Consider the following 17,189-nt stretch of genomic DNA (forward strand, 5'->3'; position numbering starts at 1 on the left):
TCTGTGCATATTTTAACAGACTTAAGCTGCCTGTTTTGAAAGTACACAGCATAATTGATATAAAAATATGCTATCTAAACATAGAGCAAGGGAAATATTTCCCCCATTTTAGGGATGGGGGGAAAGATCTAGAGTGACTTGTCCAAGAGGAGGCAGAAAATTTAGGAGAGGTCTGAACCCATATTTGCAAAGTTCAAATCTAGTGCTTTAACCATATGGCCATCCTCCCAGTCTCATAAAGATTAGAATGGAAACAATATATTAAATTACTTGGTTCACTATCCTGGTAATGCAGGTCACTCTCACATGCACAAAACGTTAGCCAAATACAAGGAGCAAAATATACACAGTGTATATGACTTGTTTCAGATTAGCAATGGAAAACAATGAAGGAAAGACAGTTTATAAACTCCCTAGGACAGAGCAGACTCTTCCATTCTGAGAGCTACTCCATCATCAATTGCTTTACAGTTCTGCCTCAAGCAGACTAGCAGGCAGACATCTTAAGTTAAAGGAAAAAATACACATCACAGAGGACATATGTTTATGGACGCTGACTTCAACATAGATAATTTTTTCTGTACAAAGTGCACCTAAAACACACTTGTTTCATAAGATTTATCACTTATCAGTACTGCAGCCAAGATTCTGGTTGTGTACTCTTCCTTTGTCATGAAGAGACCCAGACTCAGCTGTTACTCAGATATTTGGTGACTGTGGCATGATTGCTGGATTAATAATTTCATAGAAATTCAGGGCTGGGGGGGGGGGGGCTGAAATATTTGTCTAACCTGTTTTTAAAAATCTCTAGTGATGGGGATTTCACAACCTCCTTTGGAAGCCTGTTTTAAAATTTAATTATCCTAGTAGTTAAAAGCTTTTCCTAACAGCTAAACCAAGTCTTCTCTTCTGCAGAGTAAGCCCATTACTTCATATCCACTAAAGATAAAGCCACCTGATCACCGTCTCAGAGAGCACCAGACGTTACCAGAACAAGAGATGTGAAACCTGCAGGCAGATCTGCACTGCTAGTATGACAACACTCACAACAAATCTTTCAAGATTTATAGGTCCCACAAATCCCTATTACAACATGTCTCTGGATGAGGTACACCACTAAATACTGTAATAATAATACTGTGTGGGGGAAACTAGATTATTATTTGGCTATCAAATGAATTCATTCAGGAGAATGATACAAGACAATACCCTACCACCTGTGGGTGAACACTTTTCACTGAAGATAAAGCCAACTGATCACTTTCTATGTGGCCTATCAATCCTCCTCCTCATGATGCTTTCAAAAGATGAGCCTGGGTGCTTAAATTCATAACTTTGCTAGAACCTAAAAATCATGGTCCTAATAAAGAAAAAGAACAATTGTATTGAGTACTGTTGCAGCCATGTTAGTTCCAGGATATTAGAGAGACTAGGTGACTTATGACCACAACCTGTAACCAGCTGATCACCCACTTTTTGTCTTATGAGTACAGGGATGCTAGTGGGCTACTTCACCTTGAAGGGGCCTTGAAATATGTGCTCAACTACCTGTTCCACCTTGTATTTATGGAATCATAGAACTGGAAGGGAATTTGAATGGTCATCCAGTCCAGTCCTTTGCATGCATGGTAGGGCCAAGCACCATCTATATTATCCCTGAAATGTGTTTAACCTGCTCTTAAAAAATTTGCAATGGCAGAAATTTATTCCAGTGCTTAACGACTCGACAGTTAGGAAGATTTTCTAAATGTCCAGCCTAAACCTCCCTTGCTGCAATTTAAACCTATTGCTTTTTTTGTCCTATCATCAAATGGTAGAGAGAATAATTTTTCTCCCTCCTTCTTGTGACAACCTTTACGGAAGCTGTCATCATGTCCCTTCTCAGTCTTTTCTCTTTCAGACTAAACAAACCCAGTACTTTCAATCTTCATTCACAGGTTGTTTTTTCTAAACCTGTAAACATTTTTGTTGCTTTTCTTCAATTTGTCTACATCTTTCCTGAAATGTGGTGCCCAGAACTTGACACAGTACTCCATTTGAGGCCTAATCAGTGCAGAGTAGAGCAGAAGAATGACTTCTCATGTCTTTTTTTACAGCATTCCTGTTAATAACATCCCAGAATATTTGCCTTTTTTTTTCCAAACAGTGTCATGCTATTGGCTTATATTTAGCTTATGGTCCACTATGGCTCCTTGATGCCTTTCTGCAGTACTCCTTCTAGACTATCATTTCCCCTTTTGTATGTGTGAAACTAATTGTTCTTTCATAAGTGGATTACTTTGAATTTGTTCTTATTAAACTTCATCCTGTTTATCTCAGACCATTTCTCCAGTTTCAGATAATTTTGAATTATAATCCCATCCTGCAACATACGTGCAATCTCTTCCCATCTTGGTATCACCAGCAAACTTATTAAGCATACTCTTTATGCCATTATCTAAATTGTTGATGAAGACATTGAACAGAACCGGTCCTAAAACTGATCCCTACAGAACCCCACATGTTATACCCATCCAGCCTGACTGTGAACAGTTAGCCAAGGGGTTATGCAATCAATTTACAGTCATGCCATCTAGGTTGTACTTCATTAGTTTATTGATGAGAAGGTCATGCAAGACAGTATGGAATGCTTTACTAGAATCTAGGTATACAACATCTACCACTTCCCTCTTATCTACAAAGCTTGTTGTCCTAAAAGAAAGCTATCAAGTGGGTTTGACATGATTTGTTGTTTACTTATCTTAATCTATTCTAGATGTTTGCAGATGAATTCCTTAATTATTTGCTCTATTATTTTTCCTAGCACAGAAGTTAAAGTAACTGCTGGTCTGTGGTTTCCTGGGTTGTCCTTATTTCCCTTTTTATAGATGAGCATTATTTGCCCCTTTCCAGTCTCCTGGAATCTCTCCCGTTTTCCATGACTTTTCAAAGGTAATAGCTAATGGCTTAGATATCTCCTCACTCAACTCCTTGAGTATTCTAGGATGTATTTCATCAGACTCTGGTAACCTGAAGACATCTCACTTGGCTAAGTAATCTTTAACTTGTTCTTTTCCTATTTTACCTTCTGAACCTACCTCATTTTCATGAGATTTCATTATATTTGGCAGCCAATCAAGCACTAACTTTCTTGATGAAAAGTGAAACAAAAAAGTTAAGTTGCCATTTCCACATTTTCTGTTATTATTTTTCCCATTTATCTCTGACCCTCTGAGTATATTTTTCACACCCGAAGAAGAGTTTGGTGTAACCTCAAAAACTGCTCTTTCTCATCAAGAGAAGTGAGTCACCTTGTGTCTCTGATACTGTGGTAGAAAAATGGCTATAACTCTGCATACAATTATTCCTTTGTACCAGTCATATTCTGCTGTTCTCACTCCTTCCTTTCCTTAGAATAATGAACTCTATGATTTCATGATGACTTTACTGCCCACTTTCACCTTTGTAACCAGTTCTTCCTTGTTGGTCAGAATCAAGTCTAAAATGACTGACTGTTACTTCCTCCATTTGCTGAAACAAAAAATTGACTCCAAACTATTCTAAGAACTTATAGTTTGCATCTTTGCTGTTCCTACAAATGTTCGGATAGTTAGGACCCCCATTATTACCAGATCTTGTGTTGTGGATATTTTTATTCTCAAAATGCTTTATCCACCTTCTCTTCCTGAATTGGGGTCTACAATAGCTGGGGGGGAGGGATAGCTCAGTGGTTTGAGCATTGGCCTGCTAACCCAGGGTTTGAGTTCAATCCTTGAGGGGGCCATTTAGGGATCTGGGGCAAATCTGTCAGGGATGGTACTTGGTCCTGCCATGAGGACAGGGGACTGGACTCAATGACCTCTCAAGGTCCCTTCCAGTTCTATGAGATAGGTATATCTCCATGTATTATAGATCCCTGCCATGGCATCATCCTATAGTTTTCCCATTTTATCTTTATATAGGGACTTTAACTGGTCCCTTCTGATCTACTAATACATTTTTTATTTCCCACACTCCTTGTATTTGTGTAGCAACATCTCAGTTGCTGAACAGTCTCTGCCCCCCTCCCTGTTTTTCCCTCTTATTGGTTCTATCACTCTACCCCCGCCCCCCATCTAGCATTCTATTAAGTTCACCTTTTTTGTGCTTCTTTGTTTTTCTTACCTGCCTGTTTTGAACTTTGCTTAAAGCCCTCCTCACTAAGTTGGCAAGTCAGTGCATGAAGATAGTATTTCACTTCTTGGTCAGGTGGACCCCTCTCTTCTTCTTTCCAGAACAGAATCCCATGGCCAAGGGAACTAAAGCCCTCCCGTCAACACCATCTGCTCAGCCATTCATTCATCGGCTTTCAAACCAGCAGAATGTTTCCCAAAACGCACAGGGACATCAGGCTGTTGTTCTGTGCATTTCTCTTACTCATTAATTATGCAGCTTAATCTAGCACCTTCATTGTTTAATCAGTGATTTATCTGCAGATACGTTTTATTAATAGAAAAAGAATAAAATGCTGATTTGTTTTAATCATGCTACTTTAACCATTGTTTTGCTTTGGGCCATTTCCATTTATATCCTAGCTCAGCCATATACTATCATATCTATATTTAGAATTCTGCTAAGAAAGCTATGTGTTAAATTAAAAAAAAATCCTTTTAATTAGACATATGGCCCCTGGTGCTGATAGCACTGCCACTCTGAGTTTTGTCTGACTTTGGGAGGCGAATGTGACTGGCACTGCCTTGCTTGCCATTTTCCATTGGGTCAGGTTTTCTTTTGTGTTTGATCAGGATGTAATATTGAAGCGGTTTTCCGCATGCAATCTGAGACTGAATCAAATGAAATAGGATTTCTTGCTTTGTTTAAAAGCCAGTGGGGGTGAGTGCCATTTAAGAAAAAAAAATCCTTTTGCAGAAGGGAAATGACTATCCTGAATAATAAGTTTTAAAAATGGTTAGTTATTTGCCGATATCAGAAGAAACCATGCAATAGGATAAATACACAAGGCATTTTTTAAAAATGTAAAACTTACTTTTATGAAAACAATACATAAAAAATCATTTGTCACATCACAGTGCAAGGTTACATAGGCTTAGTCCCTGCAATACAAGGTGTCCACTCCCAGGAATTTATCAAGTCTCATGCTATTTGATATTTTCTGAAAGCCTCAGCTCATAATTTAATATTTGATGGTGGTGCCACACCTATAAAGAGGTCCATGAGTTATAAATTAATGGAGATTGCCTAGCTCCTAGAACTGGAAGGGACCTTGAAAGGTCATTAAGTCCAGTCCCTGGCCTTCACAGCAGGACTAAGTATTATCCCTGACAAATTTTTGCCCCAAATGGCCTCCACAAGGATTGAACTCACCACCCTGGGTTTAGTAAGCCAATGCTCAAACCACTGAGCTATCCCTCCCCTGAGTTCAGATCCTTTCACCTCCTATAGTGATCTGCACAAGGATTTGCCCACACAGAGTTCATTACTCTGAGAGTTTATATAGTGTGTGTATGGTGTTATAGGTTCCTAAAATACAGATGCCTGCCATTTTCTATTTTATAGACATTCAATCATCATCATCATTAAAAAAACCACAGAAGAAAGCTAACAAATCACAATGAGTTAGGTGACATCATGAAAGTAATTTTTTTGTGAAGTTTTGGTACTTATTAGACTAGATCCAACACAAATGCACATGCTTCCAAGTAATTCCATTTGAAATAAAATATGAAAAACAGTAGGCATCACAAAGTATTTTCTTAAAACAAGTAAGTTTGTAATTTATGGAAAGAATAGTTCGTTATTTACTTCAGACTGACTAGTGTTAAATGAAATGTTACTGAGCAGATAGATTGAGATGCTCCCAGGATCTGTTTCTATCTCTGCCACGGATTGCTACATGACCCCGAACAAATTACTTAGACTATGATTGGAGGTGAAGGATGGTCTAGTTGCTTTGGACTTCTGAGATTTAGATTCAATTCTTTACTTTCCATACTTTGCCACAAATGTCTTCTAGTATCAGCTTGGGGCAGTCATTTAGCCTCTCCACTTTGGTTCCCTTTGGTTTGGGAAGAGGTGTAGCAGGGTCCAGGGCTTTGGGGGAAGAGGCAGAGCAGGGTCTTTGGGGGAGGAGGAAGACTGGAGGTGGTGTCCAGTTTGGCAAACCTGGTACAGAGCAGAAGGAAGAGACATGACTAACCTGTGCACTGGAAATTCTCTACCCATGTGAAGCCTTGGGCCACTGATGCAAAGGCTCCCTTAGCTGGGCTGGGAGACTACATAAACCCCTCTGAAGGGGAGGTACCAGCACAGAGCTCAATTTGGCCTAGTGTGCGCTTTGGAAATTGACTCTGCTGGCAATACAGATAACTTGCAGAAGCTTAGTTGAGCCAGCAACAGATGCCCTGGTGCACAAATAAAAAGCGTTTTTTTTTTCCTGGGAGACACTGCCTTTGTTGTTTGTTGGATCCATAACCTCCAGACAGTTGTTTGTCTTTGTTGTCAGGCGGAAACCCTTGACCACCCCTACTCACTGACGAATACTAATCAGGTTTGCATTTGGGAGATGGACCATGTTACATTAAACAGCTCAGCTACATCTACACTGCAGGCTTTTTGTGGAAGAATGGCTGTTCTTGCGCAAAAACTTGCGGCGCATCTACACTGCATGTGCGTTCTTGCGCAAGTAAGTTTACAGTAAAGCATTGGAACAGAGGGCTTCTTATGCAAGAGTTATTCCTCTCCCCATGAGGAATAAGCCCTCTTGAGCAAGAACTCTTGCACAAGGCAGCAGTGTGGAATGGCAACAGGGGTTTCCTGCACAAGAAATCTCTATGGCTAAAATGGCCATCAGAGCTTTCTTGCGCAAGAGAGCAAACACACTGCCATGGACACTCTCTTGTGCAAAAGCACACGGCAGTGTGGATGCGCTCTTGTGCAAGAACTCTTGTGCAAAACAGTTCTTGCGCCAGAAGCCTGAAGTGTAGACGTAGCCCTCATGTATTTAACCAGCTGACAAGATGTTTATATTAAAATCTCTTGTTTAGGACAGCAGGTCATCAATGATAGTATACTGTTTGAGTGCCAAAAGTAATTTGATTTTTGTCATGGGAGATGCCACTCTGCTCTTGTTCTGGGAATGCAAACTTTGGTCTGCTCACTGACACTCTCCCCCCCCCCCCCCCCCAAGTTTTTGTTTTTCTCCAAGTTAACTGCAGATTCCTATAGTTTGTACCTTGAGAGACCTAGGTGAGGTCATCCCTACACTCCTCATAACTGACATCACACAGTTTGTGTTAGTGATAAATACAGTAGACTTTTCTCCACAAGAATTTTACAGGAAAGTATCTTACTTACCTGAGGCAAAAACACACTTTTTTTAAAAGCAGTGGAAGACAAAGCAAGTATGTTAATGTTGGCTTGAATACTACTGCTTTCTTCTTGTAATGGCCATAACTTTCACTGAATAGTTCCCTTTGAGATTTGGCAGGCCTGTGTTAACCCCAACAGTGAGACTCCTGTGCTATGGTGGAGAGAGAGAAGTCTCATGCTTGTGTGTGGGGGAGGGAGGGGGGAAGAAGAGCTAGATTCGCAAAGGTAACTTAGGGCATGTCTATAACTAGGAAATTTCGAAATAACTCCCAAAATAACTATTTTGAGATAGTGTGGCCACATTCCACAGAAGCCTCGAAATTCATGCTAGGCAGGCTCCCTTAATGTGGTAACACTACTTTAACTTGGAGCCCCAGGAGGCATAAGGGCATAATTATTGAGTGACTAGAGGGAGTAGCTAGTTTTAAATAGCAGCAGTAGAGTGTCTACACTACCACTATTTTTGAAATCACTATTTTGAAATGTTATTCTTCATGGAAAGCAGGAGTTATTTCAAAATAACAGGCTTGGTCGTGTGGACGCTCCACTTGTTGTTTCAAAATAACTCCCTAGTGTAGGCCAGGGCTGAGTAGCCTAAACCCTGAGACTTACTTGCCTAAATCTCAGATTTGGGCTTTGTTGTGATTCACAAAACTCGAGCAGAACCCTACAGGCACCTAAACTTACTGGGCACCTAAGTTTTTTGCAGTAAAAAGTTCCACTGGTGCCTATATTTCTTCTCTGGGCACCCACACGGCTGCTTCATTCTAGATGTCTGCACACTTCTTTTCTACCTGAGCCCAAAATGATTTACAAATTAGGGAAGGGAAGTGTTCAAGTATCTGAATTGTGTGCCAGGCCCAATCCAGGAGACATGCTCAAAGGCTATCTACTGGCTTGGGCTCGTGAGGTGAGTTTGCACAAAACAGAGTCCTCCAAACAAGGAACTTTCCTGTTCTAGTGGGAATAGGGTCATTAGATTTTTATAATAAAAATACCCAAGACATTTTTTCCCTCAATGATCAGCAACAGAATAGGGATTGTGACATGTAGGAAGGGTATTGGCAGGTAAAGGTATGCACGGACTCTCACCTACAGTGGGAAATTTCCCCCAATTATAGCCTGCAGTGGCCAGGCACCAGTGCAGCTACAGTGGTGCAACCCCCTGATGCAGACAAGGTAAATCTCTATAAGCCCATGATTTGCACCAGCACTGCTTAGTCCAATTCCAGGAGATGGGAAAAAGTAGCTTTGCCTGTTTACATTAAGGATGTGGACCACTCTGGCTACACTGGTGCCTGACTATTCATTATTCTAACCAGGGCCATAGGCACTGTCTTTCTTAGCTGCTGGTGAGGTATCAGACCTCATTCTGCCCCAGGTCCTACCCTGACTTCACCTCTTCCTCCACACACCCATCCCTGCTCACCTCTCTCCACCCCATTCTGTATTAATCTTGTATTTAGGTGGTACTCAGTACCTTTCCCAAACCTGAAGAATAGCTCTATGTAGTTCAAAAGCTCATTTCTTTCACCAGCAGTCCAATAAAAGATATTATCATACCCTCTTTAATAAGATGGTTCAATTTCTCTGTGCCTGCTGGTTCTCCCGAGGTCAAATACTTGCAATTAAAAGTGACCACCATTTCCAGGAGGATTGGCGGGTGGAGTAGAGCTAGTGCTCCTTTTGCATCTTCTTCCAATGCTTCCACTCCTAGAACTGTACAGTAAATAAGGAACAGCAAGAAGTATATAGGCAGTGAGCAATAAGAGCATAAAATATAATTTAACAAGTAGTTGGAAAATGGCCTCTCATGGTTAGTCACCTTTGAGAGAGGCAGTCTTCACTCGTTAGGAGTGATCTGCTGAGTCCTGATGTCTTATGCCAGCAGTGAATTTGACCTAAGAGTGAAAAGGAAGAAAGAGAAACAAGAATATTTTGGGTGTGTTCTAGTCCACTTTATTATGATGACATCATCTTCTGCCTTTGCTATGTGCAACAAAACAAAGTCGTTGTTATGCTCTCTGCTAGTGCTATGTTTATAGGCCATGACACTGAGCTCTCCTTCTTACTAGTACCATATCTTGGAGTTCTTCCATCTCTCCACTAAACAAAAGACTGGCTAATATTATTAATAAAAACAAAGCTATTAGTGTTTTCTTATCTTATTCATACCTTGTGTATGGGGAGAAAAATAGAGCCAAGTTCTTGCTATCCTCCCTATCAAAAACTTTTGCATTATGAAAGTGACACTAATTTTCTCCAAAGGGAGGGTCATTCTCCTGCGGGGGAAAATTAGATCTAACTTTCATAAAAATAAGGTCTGTAAGTTGTGGCCAAGGAATCAGTGAGGTGGGGAGGAGGCTCTGACCATATATGGGTCTTAGAAACATAAACAAGGCCATGATTTCAGACTTTTAGCTCCCTAGTGCAAAAGAATTCACAATATAATGCTATCCCTTCAAGGTAGTCACTGAATTTCACCTCCATAGAGATATCTCTAGATTCTTTTAACTGTTGTAGCTTTGACTCATCTGAACTTGTTGCATGTCAAGAGGATGCTATTTATTTGCTTAGTGGAATATCTGGAGTTATCTGTATCATATTCTTGTTCATGATGATCCCACTTTGGAAACCATACTGCTAAGAAGGTTCTGCATATAAAACTACATAAGATCCATTTATAAACGCTTAACACTGTTTTACTACATAAACTTTGTAGGTTGCTATTTGTTTTGTTCGGTGGTTAAATGACAGAAGTCCAATAGAACAGCTCTCAGTTTCTCAGAGGCAAAGAACTGGAGTTCTACTGTAATGAATACATTTTCACCACAATGGTACATATGCCTTTGCAATAAAGGGGAGACAACTTATTTGTCCTCTCTCCTTCCTCTTCCTGCGAGTATACAGAAGGAAGTAGCCAGGAAACCTGGCAGGAGTGATAAAGCTGTGGATGCTTTGATGTGGATAAGTAGTCTTCTATTGAATATGGTCTGTTAAACATAATTTATCTGTGCACATACAAATCATAGTTCCCTGTGAAGATACAACATTTTGTACCTGCAGCCACATCTGTATCCACAAATGAGCTGTGGATCTCCTCATTGACAGCTGCAGATGTGGTTACCTGCAGATATAAAAATGAGCCGTGGCCCATGGATACCCATGGATTTTCAAGGCTCTAAACATAGTAAAGATATAAAGAATTGATCAGCTGAGTTGTCTGTGCTGAAAGTGAGCCAATCAATGAACTGGAATAGGAAAATCTTCTAATTATATTTTGAGAAATATTTTGAGAAATACTGTATCTTGCTTCCCTTAGTGCATAAGAGAGCTAAAGTGGCACTGGATGATTTGGGAGAAAAAAGGACTAGTTACTTTGGAAGTCTGTGGGGGCCACTTCATCCAGTATGGTCCCAAGACAGTTACTGCCCATGTCCCCAGGCTGGTCATTGACACAATCCGATTATAAGACCACAATAGCGTCACAATATTTATCTCATCCTTTGCTCACACAGTTGGGTTCCTGGTTAGGTGTTCATCTAGGACCATCAATTCACTCTTCAGTGCTGGGTTAAAAACGTCACATTTTTTAAATTATTACTGGTTTTGCTGTTCCAGCATGCAATGATTCTTGGATCATCCCAATCCAGTTCAATATCGCATACTACTTTTGTTTGTTAGCTATAAACACAGCCCTCTTTCACCACTGTTGCTTAATTGCAACACCTGCCTATCTTTATTGTTGCCTGAGTCTGTTCTTAGCATGCAAGAGAATTCCTCTTCTTTTCATTTATAAGCCACACTATATTTAATCATTCACTGAGAGAGCATCAGAGTGTCCTGTTTCTTTTCCTTCCCAGACTTCATTGCCTACAGTGCAGCATAATGCTACACAAGAACAGAGTGATTGGCTGGCTTTTGGGTGGAGGCATGATTACACATAAGGGTTTGATTATTTTTTTCTTACATACTTTCCACCAAGCCCTTTGTGACCTACCAGGGTACAATTCAGACTGAGGAGCTGGGTCAGCCCTGCCCTGCAACCTTGAGTGCCTTACAATGTTGAAGTGGCTCCCATGTGAACTGCTCATTCAAGCCATACCCTGAGAGGCAGTGTATAACTGAAGGCTGCCAGCTATGCGTGGGTTATTCTCTGGCTCTCACCAGCCTTGGTTATACTGCAGAGTGACCTCAACACACTCAGCCCCAGATTTGTGTGTATGGCCTGTACTGCCCAGATGTCTTGTGGATGGTGCAAAATATTTAAAGTCCATTATTCCTTATGGGAAATATGCCAGCATATCTCAAATAATTATTCAGGCACTTCAATTTAAACACATTGGATTAGATAAAATAGTAAAACAAGTTTATTGACTACTTAGATTCTAAGTGTGTATAAGGAATGATGCATAAAAGTCAGAACTGGCTAGTGGAAAAATAAAGAGAAAACAATTGCTGATGCCTATCTTACAAATGATATCCGATTTAGGCAAAGCTTTTCACCATGGCTGTGTCTACATTAGCATCCCTTTTCCAGAAAAGGGTGCCAATGAGAAAAGTCGGAATTGCAAATGCCGCGGGGAATTTAAATATCCCCCGCAGCATTTGCATGAACATGGCTGCCGCTTTTTTCCGGCTCGGGGCTTTGCCGGAGAAAAGCGCCAGTCTAGACGGGATCTTTCGGAAAATAAAGCCTTTCCCGGAAGATCCCTTATTCCTCTTAAAATCAGGAATAAGGGATCTGCCAGAAAAGGCTTTATTTTCCGAAAGATCCTGTCTAGACTGGCGCTTTTCTCCGGCAAAGCCCTGAGCCGGAAAAAAGCGGCAGCCATGTTCATGCAAATGCCGCGGGGGATATTTAAATCCCCCACGGCATTTGCAATTCCGACTGCTCTCATTAGCATCCCTTTTCTGGAAAAGGGTGCCAATGCAGACACAGCCCACATGTATTAAAGTGTGTTACTGACCAAATGTGACAGGTCAGAATCCCCCCTTGTCAAAGTCCAACAGTTTCTTCCTTTTTTTTTTTTCTTCAGGTGCAATGAATGGGATGGGGAGAGAGAGAGTGTTTTTCTCCTTTTATAATTTCAGTCCTCCTCTTGAAAAACATTTCCAGCTGGGCACTAGAAGACTGAGTCTATGTGGAAGGATGTTCCCTGTTGGCTTTTTCTCATGTGTTTGAGATTTCATTGTTTCCCTTCCTACTTGATGAGTCTGTTTACTGCTTAATGGCAAATTAAACAGAGTATGCATTCCTTTGTTGAGGACAGACCTGTTTGCCAATTTAGGGGCAGGGCCGAGAGGTTCGGAACATGTGGTAATAACAACATACTGGGGAGTTGTATAACTTCACAAAAGTCAGGACAACACTAACTAGCAAATTATGAGTTCTCAAATGATACTTTACAATAGGGGTGAGGGAACCTTTCTTGGGCTGGGGACTGCTGACCCACAGAAAAAATCAGTTAGGGGCTGCACACAAGTGAGAATCAAACAAAGCAACCCCACAAAAGCAAAACCAAAGCCACACTGACCTGGCTCCTGACCCAGAAGAAAAAAAGACATTCTCTATATTCCCCTGACACACCAGAGCCAAGGGGGGCCCAAGCTAGTAGATTTTTGTGTGCTCCAGCCCTGCAGGGAAGCAACAAGGGGCTGGAGTGCCAACATGAACTCCCCAATGCTGCAGGGAGCCCTGAGCTTCAGGGGCTGGATCCAGGCAAGCCCAGGGCCACAAAAAAGGGATAGAGAATATCTTACTGCCTCTTTATAAAAAACCATGGTATGCCCACATTTTGAATACTGTGTACAGATGTGGTTGCGTCATCTCAAAAAAGATATATTGGCATTGGAAAAGGTTCCAAAAAGGGCAACAAACATGATTAGGGCTTTGGAACGGGTCCCGTATGAAGAGAGATTAAAAAGACTTGGACTTTTCAGTTTAGAAAAGAGGAGACTGAGGGGGGATATGCTAGAGGTCTATAAAATCATGACTGATATGGAAAAAATGAATAAGGAAAAGTTATGTACTTGTTCCCACAACATAAGAACTAGGGGTCACCAAATGAAAATTAATAGGCAGCAGGTTTAAAACAAACAAAAGGAAGTTTTTCTTCACTCAGCTCACAGTCACCCTCTGGAACTCCTTGCCAGAGGATATGGTGAAGGCTAGGACTTTAACAGGGATAAAAAAAGAGCTAGATAGCCATTGATGGAGCTAACCTCCATGAATCTATTAGCTAGGATGGGTAGGAATGATGTCCCTAGCCTCTGTTTCTCTGGAGGTGGGTGACAGGGGAGGGATCACGTGATAATTACCTGTTGTGATCCCTCCCTCTGGGGCATCTGGTATTGACCAGTATCAGCAGACAGGATACTGGGCTGGATGGACCATTGGTCTGACCCAGTGTCGTGGGGTGTTTTCCCCTTCCCCCTCCGGTGGGCAGAGACAAGACCCTGAGTCCACATATAAAGTCACTGGTAGGTCCTTTAAGACAGAGCCTGCGGCAATACATTAAAATTTCTGGCTGGCCCTTTAAGACAGGGCCTGCTGGCCCGCTGGCCAAAGTCAATATAAAAAGTCACTGGTAGGGCTTTTAAGACAAGGCCTGCAGCCCACTGACCCGAGTCAACACATTAAAGTTACTGGCTGGCCCTTTAAGACAGGGCCCACTGGCTGAAGTCAATTTACAAAGTCACTGATCTAGTGGGGCTGTGCCCCTGGTAGGGGAACCCAGGCTCACCCTATTCCACCAGGTCCCAGCCCAGGGCCCTGAGAGTGGCAGGATAGCCTGCCACTCCCTTGGCGGGGAAATCCTACCGCAATGCACCAAGGTTCCCAGGGTGGGAGAGGCTGCTCCGGCTCCTGCCCTGGGCCACTTCCTACGAACTTGCCGGGTCCTACGTACTTGCACTCACTGGGGTGGCTGTCTCTCTGCTGACGACCCTTGTGATAGCCCCAGTAGCTCCGCCGGCTTCTTCTTGGGTCGCTGGTCACTGCTGGTCAGGAGCTCCCCTTCTAGGTCCTCCTTCTCTGGCTGAGCCTCTTCCCAGGCTTTTATAGTTGAGCTGCAGCCTGGGCATGCTCGGTAGAGCTGCGGGGGCAGGGCCTTTGCAGCCAGGTAACCCTGGCTGGGCCCTGAAAGTCCAGTGTGGGGCTGCTTCACCCCATCACACCCAGTATGACCATTGTTATGTTGTTCACATCTGGCTCCTGGGCCTTAGGTTCCCCACCACTGCTTTACAAAGATCGTTACAATAGCAAATAGGGCGTGAACAGAAGAAATATTTGGCCATATTTTCCAATTCCTGTTTATTGCCTTTGATACTAGTTGACGGTGCAGACTAGAGCCCCAAGTATTTCAATTGCTAATACCTACAAAACTGGGATGTGATACCGAACAGACCAATAACATCTCAAGTACAGTTTCATAGAGGCAACCAGCTTTTTCACTTCAGAGGGGAGTCTGAAACATTTGGCGATCCATGTGAGGTGTTGCTAATTACACCTGGGGCAGTGGAGTTTAAATCAATTGAAGACCCAAATAACCAAAAGGTCCAGCCCTAAGCATGGGATGGATGACCTCATCATACCCCTACAAATCACTGCTTGTTGCCAACTTTAGAAAAAACTATCACCAGCAGAGGGCTCTAGCTTACTAGAGAGTAGACATTTTTGAGGGACTTGGAACAAAGTAATTAAATCTGGTACTAAAAGGCTTACCCAGGGTGAAATGAGGCTGTGGACTACAGTCCAGAGAGGCAGTCCATTATATATTTGGGATAAAGAGTTTGAGGCATGCCTGCTCCATGGCAAGTCATTCAGGACTTTCTAGGTTCCCTTGATGCTCACATAAGGTGTGTCTAAACTACATGGCTCCGTCGATGGAGCCATGTAAATTAGGCTGATCGGCAGAGGGAAATGAAGCCGCGATTTAAATAATCGCGGCTTCATTGAAATTTAAATGGCTGCCGGGCTCTGCCGACCAGCTGATGATCAGCTGTTTGTCGGCAGATCGGGGCAGTCTGGACGCGCCGCTGTTGACAAGGAAGCCTTTGTTGACCGGCGCAGGTATGCCTTGTGAAACGATGTTTACCTGCGCCAGTCAACGAAGGCTTCCTTGTCGACAGCGACACATCCAGACTGCCCCAATCTGCCGACAAACAGCTGATCATCAGCTGGTCGGCAGAGCGCGGCAGCCATTTAAATTTCAATGAAGCCGCGATTTAAATAATCGTTTCCCTCTGCTGCTCAGCCTAATCTACATGGTTCCATCGACGGAGCTATGTAGTTTAGACACAGCCATAGCAACATATTTAGTGGAATATTTGTGAGAACAGTAGTGACTCCAATTAATAATAGTCTAATTTACATAATATTAAATTTATATTCCACATAGCCTCAGGTAGCTACATGGGAGACTACAACATGGGATTTGAGGTCAGATCAACTGCTCCCCTGTGTGTGGTTGCTGTATATGATTGCACTTTTTATGGGTCACCAGTGCATAATCAGTGAATTCCACCTTTAACTAGTAGACTTGGTCAGGATTAACCAGGAAGTGGAAATAGCCGTGAGTTCTCAGTGTGGAATGTGAATCCAGCCTAAGCCAGTTGTGCAGCATTCTTTGATAAAAAGAAATCACATTTGTTCATTGCCAAAACAGAAGCTGAATCTTTTTCTTTTGAAACAGATAAGCCAACCATATCTTGTTTGAATGTATAAGTAGATACAGATGGTAATCTCACTCTACTGTAATATCTCCTCAAACTCCACCCATCCCCATTTAATATACAGTAACAATTGTCTTGGTTTTGGTTCATTAAAGAAGCAGTGGAGCAAATCTGGGAAATAGTCTTGTTTTGTTTTTTGGAGTTAACAGAACAGTAAATCAATAATTAGAGTATGGGGTGAAATCGTGGCCCCATTGAAGTCAATGGGAGTTCTGTCATTGACTTCAGAGGGGCCAAGATTTCATTGTAGATGTCTATCCAAGACTCAGATGGTGATACGATTTTCTGTGGACATCTATATCTTATACACATAACTCATCCCATTTTCTTTAAAAAAAATCCCTTTATTAAAGAGAGTAAAGGCTTACAATGAAAAGCCCCAGTGTCACAGCAGAATGCAAAATGGAACAGATTGTTTAGCATAAGTAATTAGCACATATTGTAGGGGACCATTCAAGGTAGCGTGACCTGCTAACACTTCAACAGTCATAGGACAAAAAGAGGGAGCGAGGCTGTATCTGTATTGCTACTTTCAATGCTGAAATTTTAGTCATTCAGGGGTATGAAAGAACATCCTTTCTGTGTGACAAAAGTGATAGGGTTGAAAAGCGCCAGTATAGAATACACTTTATGGCTGGGCACTACACTTCTGGCAGTAAAGCCTTCATTCAGGGTTGTTTTTTTTTAATTATCCCCAGGGGACAGCTCTCCTGGCAAAGAGTGATAACACTTCCCAGGTTACAGCACTGCTGTGACAGCGTTGTAACATGGGAAGTGTAGACCTACCCTAACTGGATTACAGGTTGTTGTAATAAGCCACAAATCCAGTGTCTCTGTTCAGTCCATGATTTCTAGTGTCAAGCAGAATTATGAATTTAAAAAAGATACAGCTGTTGTAGATTTCATCCCAAGTTTCTAGAGGGGATTTAATTGGTTTCTCATTCCTTTGTTTATTCTTTCTGTGTTTTTTCTCTCATTCTTCCTCTACAGCAATTAGTGTCTGTTCTACAACCATTTTCAATGTCTCTAGTTCCAAAAATCTGAATACTTCTGATGAATAGGCAGACACACAGGCTGCGTTTGTGGAAATACTTTTAACAGAAAAG

General features: G+C 41.9%; 1 protein-coding gene across 6 annotated transcripts in view; it reads left to right on the forward strand.

Moving 5' to 3' along the window:
• The window catches only part of RNF152 (ring finger protein 152), a 242,485-nt gene that overhangs the window by 108,399 nt on the left and 116,897 nt on the right, over positions 1 to 17,189 (forward strand). For 2 of the 6 annotated variants that reach the window (XR_012901719.1, XR_012901720.1), the window contains one exon: positions 916 to 11,844. The exons of 3 other annotated variants lie outside the window; for them this stretch is intronic. The gene's annotated coding sequence lies outside the window, so the exon portion shown is untranslated. Of the gene's footprint in view, positions 1 to 915; positions 11,845 to 12,386; positions 15,240 to 17,189 lie in introns of those variants that run through there. One more of the 6 variants, XR_012901721.1, reaches the window with a different exon arrangement.

Source organism: Pelodiscus sinensis, chromosome 2 (genome assembly GCF_049634645.1).
Source record: "Pelodiscus sinensis isolate JC-2024 chromosome 2, ASM4963464v1, whole genome shotgun sequence".
NCBI lineage: Eukaryota > Metazoa > Chordata > Testudines > Trionychidae > Pelodiscus > Pelodiscus sinensis.